The following is a 10,124-nucleotide window of genomic DNA, read 5'->3' on the forward strand; positions in this document are numbered from 1 at the left end:
AAGTTAGCGTGCTTTCGACAGACAGACGGACGGACGGACGGACAGACGGACGGGCATGGCTAGATCGACATAAAATTTCACGACGATCAATAATATATATACTTTATGGGGTCTCAGACGAATATTTCGAGTAGTTACAATCAGAATGACGAAATTAGTATACCCCCCAATCTTATGGTGGAGGGTATAAAAGACAATAAATGCGCTTTTTCTAGCCCCAAAACCTATAACCAAGAGATCGGTCTATATGGCAGCTATATCCAAATCTTGACTGATCTGTGTCATAATGCAGAACTGTGTCAAGGGGTTTAACCTAACTCAATGTCCCAAATTTCAGCAAAATCGGGTAATAAATGCGCCTTTATGGGCCCTTAGGCCCTAAATCAGAGGATCGGTCTATATGACTGCTATATCCAAATCTGGACCGATCTGAGCCTTTTATGGGCAAAAAATCTTAAATCGAGAGATCGGTCTATATTGCAGCTATATCCAAATCTGGACAGATCTAGGCCAAACTGACAAAGGATGTCGAGGAGCCTAACATAACTCACTGCTCCAAATTTCAGCAAAATCGGATAATAAATGTGGCTTTTATGGGCCTTAGACCCTAAATCTGAGGATCCGTCTATATGGCAGCTATATCCAAATCTGGGCCGATCTGAGCCAAATTGACAAAGTATGTCGAAGGGCCTAATACAACCCACTTTCCTAAATTGCAGCAAAATCGGATAATAAATGTGGCTTTTATGGGCCTTAGACCCTAAATCTGAGGATCCGTCTATATGGCAGCTATATCCAAATCTGAACTGATCTGAGCCAAATTGACAAAGGATGTCGAAGGGACAAACACAACTCACTGTTCCAAATTTCAGCAAAATCGAATAATAAATGTGGTTTTTATGGGCCTACGACCTTAAATCGGAGGATCGGTCTATATGACAGCTATATCCAAATCTGGATCGATCTGGACCAAATTGACGAAGGATGTTGAAGGGACAAACACAACTCACTGCCCCAAATTTCAGCAAAATCGGATAATAAATGTGGCTTTTATGGGCAAAAAAACCTTAAATCGAGAGATCGGTCTATATTGCAGCTATATCCAAATATGGACCGATCTGGGCCAAACTGACAAAGGATGTCGAGGAGCCTAACATAACTCACTGCCCCAAATTTCAGTAAAATCGGATAATAAATGTGGCTTTTATGGGCCTACGACCCTAAATCTGAGGATCTGTCTATATTGCAGCTATATCCAAATCTGGACCGATCTGGGCCAAACTGACAAAGGATGTCGAAGGGCCTAACGAAACTCACTGCCCCAAATTTCAGCAAAATCGGATAATAAATGTGGCTTTTATGGGCCTGAGACCCTCAATCGGCGGATCGATCTGTATGGCAGCTATATCCAAATCTGAACCGATCTGGGCCAAATTGAGGAATGTTGTCGAAGAGCCTAACACAACTCACTGTTGCAAATTTCAGCAAAATCGGATAATAAATATGGCTTTTATGGTCCTAAGACCCTCAATTGGCGGATCGGTCTATATGGGGGCTATATCAAGATGTAGTCCGATATGGCCCATCTTCGAGCTTAACCTGTTTATGGACAAAAAAAGAATCTGGGCAAAGTTTCAGCTCAATATCTCTATTTTTAAAGACTGTAGCGTGATTTCAACAGACAGACGGACGGACATGTCTAGATCGTCTTGGTTGGCCAAGGGGTTAACAAAGGGGTGTATTTACATCAACGAGAACTTTGAGTTCATAATCATTGCGGGTATTGAAACAGCAACATAACTTCATAAGAAATTTTTCCACAAATAATCTTCATTTACTTTTTATTGCCATTCGGAATATGTTGGCTATATTTTATCTAATTGAAAGTAATAGGACTAGCTAGATGATACTTGCCCGTTTACTGACCTCCTTTCTGTTAGGACAGAAACTTCTGCTACAATAAGACTCTTTTGAAGCTCATTTTATGTTTGTTTCATACTAGTAGTTAGCTTTGTAAACATAATCGTATATTACAATTAACATTTCATTCAATACCAAGTAGAAGAATTTTGCATAGAGACATTAGAGAAGGTAGCACTGCATATGAAAATTCAAAGTCCATGTAAGAAAGGTTCATATGCCAATATAGTGGAAAAAAACTTCAAATTTGGCGACATAATATAAGGAGAAAATTGCCCAAACTTTCTGTTCTAGCAAGAAATTGGAAGATCATGTGTTCTTAAAAGATCTGTCACACTCCAAACTCCATGCTACATTCACCTGTAACTATCTGCATAAATATCGTGTGAAAATATTATTCTTAGAAATCACCTCAATACACATTTGTAGACCATTTTAGGTAGAAAACGAAGTAGTGGTTTGATTTTATTTGTGTAACGCAAATCAAGTGCGATATTCATTTCGCTTCAACTACCTTCACTATTCCTGCGGCTGTTTGTTAATTACGAATTCACCTGCAATTACAAATGGAGGAACAAATGAGAACTCATGTTGTTTTCCATTGATATTGAAAGCCAATAAATATTCAACCTCAAACCCCTTCTCATCACTATCACCATCGCCATCATCATCGGCATCACACCACCGCAACACCGTTCACAATACACCTGAAGAAACCTAGATTCCCTTTGGCACTTTGATAGGGTGCGGTAACCCAAAGAGGAAAATGTGCAAATGTGTGTGCATTAAATTAATGCTTATTAAGTGAAAATCATAAAACACAACATTTCATTACCTTAAGCTATGGCAGCACATCCAACATCTTTCACATCTCAAAACCCCCCATTGAAAGTGTATTCTCGTACGATATACAATACATAAAACAAGGGTGAATGTGAGCGATATTGTGTGTGTGTGTAATACACTCTCACATATCGTATACTCGCACATCTTTGTATGCATTTAAAGCCACTAGAATAGAAGTTAACGGCGGGATTTCTTTCGATACTTATGGACGAAATTATTTGTACAGAGGGTTGCTTCTAATTCGCATAAAGCTTTTTTGGAGCCAACATCTCATTGAGAAAGGGAGGGAATTCTACTATCATATTAATGAGTATGGCCGATATATTTTAGATAAATGACATAGAAGTTATTCAAATAAATGAAAATATACGTCCAATATAACTTAGTCTTCCAAATTTAAGCGAAATCGGGTGTTAGATGCGTCTTTTACGGCCTAAAGACCCTTAATCGAAAGATCAGCCTATATGACAATTATAGTACGATTTTTTGTAGATTTGTTTGTTTGTATGTTCGTGTGTTCCTTATAGACTCAGATGCGTCTTTTACGGCCTAAAGACCCTTAATCGAAAGATGTATGACAATTATGGTACGATTTTTTGTAGATTTGTTTGTTTGTATGTTTGTGTGTTCCTTATAGACCCAGAAACGGCTGAATCGATTTTCTTGAAATTTTCACAGATGGTGCATAATGACCCCATGGTGAAAATAGGCTACAACATTTTTTGATATCTGAAGGGGGAGCGGACCCTCCCCCTTACCCTAATTTTCAGAAACGCCAGATCTCGGAGATGGGTGGTGCGATTTAAGCGAAATTTTGTGTGCTCTCACATAGTACCCTAGAAATAAAAATTTGGTATACAAATTTCGGATGGGGTACCTAGGGGGGCTGCCCCACCCTAAAACCTACCAAACATATATTTAGACCAATCACGACAATATGGTAGTCAAATGAAAGGTATTTAGGAGAAGAAAACGTATCTGATATCCAATTGTCGAACCAAGTGCTAGGGGGACCACCCAAGCCCCCAAAACACCCCTAAATCGGACATGTTTACCGACCATGGCAATATGGGTCGCAAATGAAAGGTATTTTCGAGTAGAATACGAATCTGATATACAAATGTGGGATCACGTTTGTGGGGGTCTACCCCTTTCCCAAAATACCCCCCAAACAGGACTTATTTAGTGACCATGGGAATATGGGGCTTAAATAAAAGGTATTTGAATGTAGAATACGAATCTGATATCCAAATATGGGACCAAGTGTTTGGGGGGCCGTCTCTCACCAAAAACATCCCCCAAAGGCCCTAAAGGGAACAAATTTACGACCATAGCAATATGGGGCATAAATGAAAAGTCTTCGGGAGTAAAGTACGAATTTGATATCAACATTCGGGAAAAGTGTGTATGGGACCACGCCACCCCCACAACACCACCCAATTGGTAAGTATTTTTGGACTATTGCAATATGAGGCTCAAATAAGAGGGTTTTTAAAGTGGAACACGAATCCGATATATATTTTCAAGGCCAACTCACTGAGTGGCCGACCATCCCCCAAAACACCCCCTAAGTCGATCCACGAGATAAAGTCTACTAATGACTTAACGCTGATAGATTTCACCGCGGCAAAAAACATGGTAGTTAGTAGCACCAGATTTCAACATAGAAATATTCACAAAGCCACATGGCTGTCAACCAATCAAAACACGAGAAACCAAATTGATCACGTTGTGATAGAAGGAAGGCATTCATCCAGCGTGTTAGATGTACGATCGATCCGTGGAGCGGATATAGATTCGGATCATTACCTTGTTGCAGCAAAGGTTCGCAACCGTTTGAATATGACAAGGAAATTACGATCTAACACTGCACGGAAACTTGACATTGAAAAGCTGCAAACACAACAAAAGGCAGCGGCATACTCCACTCGACTGTTCCAACTGCTTGATGAAATCACTCCTTGTTCCGATGGCATTATGGCGCAGTGGCAAACTATTACCCACTCCATGGAAAAGGCAGCGAAATCCGTACTTGGGTACCGGAAGTCTCCTCCAAACAACCCATGGTACGACCCAGAGTGTCGAGATGCTACTGAAGCCAAGAATGCGGCATATAGAGCTACCCTGCAATCAGTAGAAATGCGCCAGACGAAGGAGTGTTATCGGGAGAAAAGGAAAGAGGAGAAACATCTATTCCGCAGAAAGAAAAAGGAAATGGAAAGACGTGAGTGTGAGCGAATTGAGATGTACAGAAGTCAGAATGAAGTCCGGAAATTCCACCAAAGAATTAAACATCAAACCGATGGCTTTGGTGCAGGCACATCCTCCTGCAGCGACAAAGAAGTAAATCTAATAACTGACACAGATATCATGCTGAGGATATGGAAAGAACATTTTACCCAACTGCTGGAGTCCGACGTTGGCGGCGAAGAGCATACAGCAGAACCAATCAAGGATGATGGTACAGAATGTTTACCTCCTAGTCAGAATGAGGTACAAGTAGCAGTGACCCGACTAAATAACAACAAAGCAGCAGGAGCCGACGCTCGAGAGTATCTTGCAGCAGGAGCAAGATACTCTCGAGCGTACCATGTGAAAGATTAAAACCTAAAGTCAATGAGGTAATTGGGCCCTATCAATGTGGCATTAGACCTGGTAAATCCACCCTGGACCAGATATTCACAATGCGTCCAAATCCTGGAAAAGACCCGAGAAGGACAAATCAACACCTACCATCTCTTTATTGACTACAAAGCCGCCTTCGATACTCCTTTACGTTCAAAGGTATTTCAAGCTATTGTCCAATGTCGGCGAAATTTTGGGACAGTGAGATGTGTTAGGCCCTTCGACATCCTCCGTCAATTTATCTCAGATAGGTTCAGATATGGATATAGCTGCCATATAGACCGATCTCTCGATTAATGGTTTTGGGCCCTTAAAAGGCGCATTTATTGTCCGATTTCGCCGAAATTTGGAACAGTGAGTTGTGTTAGGCTCTTCGACATCCTTTATCAATTTGGCCCAGATCGGTCAAGATTTCGATATAGCTGCCATATAGACCGATCCTCCGATTTAGGGTCTTAGGCCCATAATTAGGACAATGAGTTAAGTAAAGCCCCTTGACATATCTCTGCATTATTTCACAGATCGGTCCAGAGTTGGATATAGACCATATAGACCGATCGCTCGGTTTTAGGTTTTGAGGCCATAAAAGGCGCATTTATTGTCCGATGTCGCCGCAACTTGGAACAGTGAGTTGTGTTAGGCCCTTCGATATCCAACTTCAATTGTACCTAAATCGGTCCAAATTTTGATGTAGCTGCCATATGGACCGATCTCTCGATTCAAGGTTTTAGGCGCCCATAAATGTCACATTTATTATCCGATTTTGCTGAAATATGGGACAGTGTTTTGTGTTAGGCCCTTCGACATCCTTTGTCAATTTGATTTAGATCTGTCCAGATTTGGATATAGCTGCCATATAGACCGATCCTCCGATTTAAGGTGTTGGGCCCATAAAAGCTACATTTATTATCCGATTTTGCTGAAATTTGGGACAGTGAGTTGTGTTAGGCCCTTCGACATCTTTTGTCAATTTGATTTAGATCGGTCCAGATTTGGATATAGCTGCCATATAGACCGATCCTCCGATTTAAGGTGTTGGGCCCATAAAAGCTACATTTATTATCCGATTTTGCTGAAATTTGGGACAATGAGTTAGGTTAAGCCCCTTGATATATTTCTGCATTATGACACAGATCAGTTCAGATTTGGATATAGCTGCCATATAGAACGATCTCTCGGTTTTAGGTTTTGAGGCCATAAAATGTGCATTTATTGTCAGATGTCGCCGCAACTTGGGACAAGGAGTTGTGTTTGGCCCTTTGACATCCTTCTTTAATTTCACTAAGATCGATCCAGATTTGGATATAGCTGCCATAAAGACCGATCCTCAGATTTAAGGTCTTAGGCCCATAAAAGGCGCAGTTACTGTCCGATGTTGCCGAAATTTGGGACAGAGAAAGAGTTAAGTTAAGCCCCTCCACATATTTCTGTAATTTGGTCTAGATCGATGAAGATTTGCATATAGTTGCCATATAGACCGATATCTCGATTTAAAGTCTTGGCCCCAAAAAAGGTTCGGATCTGTTTACTTTTAGATATAGCTACTAAAAAGATCAATATTTCGTTATACACAATTGAACAATGACTTGTACTTGATAGTATTTGGTCCAAATCGGATCATATTTCGATATAACCGCTTTGGGACATAAGGTATGCAATTTTCACCTAACTTTTATGAAAGGTGGTGGAGGGTATCCAAAGTGCCGCCTCGCCGAACTTAACGCCTTTTTACTTGTTTTTTCTATCAGCAGATGTTATTTTCTTGTTCATTGTTTCAAAGAGGACTAAAATGCAAAAATTGCTGCGGAAATAGCGATTTTACCAATTCACCACTGTTGCGTTAGCCTTGTCTTCTGAATACGCCAGGAGTTCCTATTCATTGGATTCGTTCGATCATGACATAGGGTGTTTTCTTATGCAGTTGAAAAGGCAGTAGAACCACTCTTCCTTAGGACAATGGACACTTGCGCTGTGAGAGATTCCTCCTTAAATGCTTCACTTGCTGCTGATGTCGAAGTATTAGAACCAGAACGTACAACTGGCAACTTAATTATTTCAGTATTTTCCGGAGTTCTGATGTTTAGCCCACGACAGAATTGAATTACAGCCAGGAACGAGTCTGTCAGGATGAATTTCAAAGCGACAAAGAAAACAATTGAGCGACCTTTAGTAAAGAAGCTCTCGACGGCGAAGGCCCGCTGCTCCAAAGTTTAAAGCATGATGGCAACTGACTGAAGAAAGAAAGTAACTTGGGTACTTCTCCCTCCCAAAACGGTAGAAGAAGAAACGGTTCTTTAGACACTAACCGCCTTTTGACTCCCTTTTTGCTTTTTTGTGTAAATTCACCAATTTTCAAAATGTATACATCAATGAATTACATTCAATTTAGCAGTAAACTAGTCACACATTGCCAATTAATTTCTCTTTAACACAATACATAGCAACGGCATGTGCTCGTAATAATGAATAAATAATTATAATTTACAACTCCTAATTGTCAAGTAACATTAGCTGTCGTCAAATGCACTCACATTTCAAGAACTCGCTTTGAATTCAAATGCAAATAATTAAACAAACAATGCGTTGTATTGCATTTTAATAATCATTAAATAGAACTGTGGCTACTTCAATGCCATAGAGCAAGAGGGAGGAAATTGTGTATGGGCTCCAAACCAGCAACACTCATACAATTGAATTGAATTAAACTGTCGGTGTCGCAGGCAGCAGGCAGCAGGCTCGTCAACATGTATTTGTTTATTTAACTTTGTTGTCATCATTCTGCCTGTATAATCACCTCAAATGTGGACCAGAGGTTATATTTGGTCATTTTATGTACTCGTTTATATGGAGCATTTTGGCAATGTGTTTAACTATCTCCCACCTCCACAACCATCTCGCATGTGGTAATGACAGCTTTGAGGTTGGTTATTATTTTTCCCCCAAAAACAACCTGTAACGCATGGTCTGCGCACACATATGACATAGCTGCCTTCACTGCCCCAGGTGACAATTGCTGTGTGTTTGGTTTCGGATGCCTTCACAGAAGTCATTGATGGTCACCATGGCTACTCTTTGGCCCCGGGCTAGATGTGCTGTAAAAATAACAAATGGTTCTTGAACATTTAGTCAATTATGCATGTACGACAATTGTGTTTGGTTTTAATTGATTTAACCCATGAAGCCATGACAACAATTGATGTCGAAACCAGATCACTACACGTCACATATTTATGGATGCTAAACGCACATTTTGTGAAAGATACTTGAGGGTCTGGCGCAGAGATGTCATTTTCAGTCAAGTATAAATAGTGCAGAAAATTTGACCTCAAATAAACCGTAAAGCAAACTGGATCGAATCTTACAAACCTTTCATCAGCGATCGTATTTTTCAAGCTATTTGGCGAATTGCTTTCTATAAGATGAAACTAAATGAATGAACAATTACTGGACATAACACAAAAACAACAATCAAAACTTTCTCATATAAGGCTATTTGTAATTAAGGAGATAAACCGGCGTTAATATCTAGCGAAAAACAGGCAAGAGATACTAGACGTTAAATTTATATCGGTCAATATCACCAGTAGAATAGGTTAGGTTAGGTTGAAAAGAGGGTGCGGATATTAATACGCCATATGCCACTATGGACATACCCTTAGCCAGTAATCGGTTTGTTGAGTGCTCTAAATACTAACAAGTAAAACTTTAGATACCCACCACCTCGGGTGTATATAAAGGGTGATTTTTTTGAGGTTAGGATTTTCATGCATTAGTATTTGACAGATCACGTGGGATTTCAGACATGGTGTCAAAGAGAAAGATGCTCAGTATGCTTTGACATTTCATCATGAATAGACTTACTAACGAGCAACGCTTGCAAATCATTGAATTTTATTACCAAAATCAGTGTTCGGTTCGAAATGTGTTCATTCACCGTAACGTTGCGTCCAACAGCATCTTTGAAAAAATACGGTCCAATGATTCCACCAGCGTACAAACCACACCAAACAGTGCATTTTTCGGGATGCATGGGCAGTTCTTCTGGTTGCTCTTCACTCCAAATGCGGCAATTTTGCTTATTTACGTAGCCATTCAACCAGAAATGAGCCTCATCGCTGAACAAAATTTGTCAAAATTTGAACACATTTCGAACCGAACACTGATTTTGGTAATAAAATTCAATGATTTGCAAGCGTTGCTCGTTAGTAAGTCTATTCATGATGAAATGTCAAAGCATACTGAGCATCTTTCTCTTTGACACCATGTCTGAAATCCCACGTGATCTGTCAAATACTAATGCATGAAAATCCTAACCTCAAAAAAAACACCCTTTATGAGTCACTGTGTCAAATTTCAGTGAAATCGCGCCTTTTTTTAGGGCCAAGACTTTAATTCGAGATATCGGTCTACATGGCAGCTATATCCAAATCTGGACTGATTTTGGTCAGGTTGCGCAAAAGTGCACTGTCCCAAATTTCGACGAAATCGGACAATAAATGCTCCTGTTATGGGCCCAAGACCTTAAATCGAGAGATCGGTCTATATGGCAGCTATATCCAAATCTGAACCGATCTGGACCAAATTGACGAATGATGTCGAAGGGCCTAACACAACTCACTATCCCAAATTTCAGCAAAATCGGTTAATAAAGGTGGTTTTTTTGGGCATAAGACCCTAAGTCGGCGGATCAGTCTATATGGGGGCTATATCAAGATATAGTCCGATATAGCCCA

This window comes from Stomoxys calcitrans, chromosome 2 (genome assembly GCF_963082655.1).
Source record: "Stomoxys calcitrans chromosome 2, idStoCalc2.1, whole genome shotgun sequence".
NCBI classification, from domain to species: Eukaryota; Metazoa; Arthropoda; class Insecta; order Diptera; family Muscidae; genus Stomoxys; species Stomoxys calcitrans.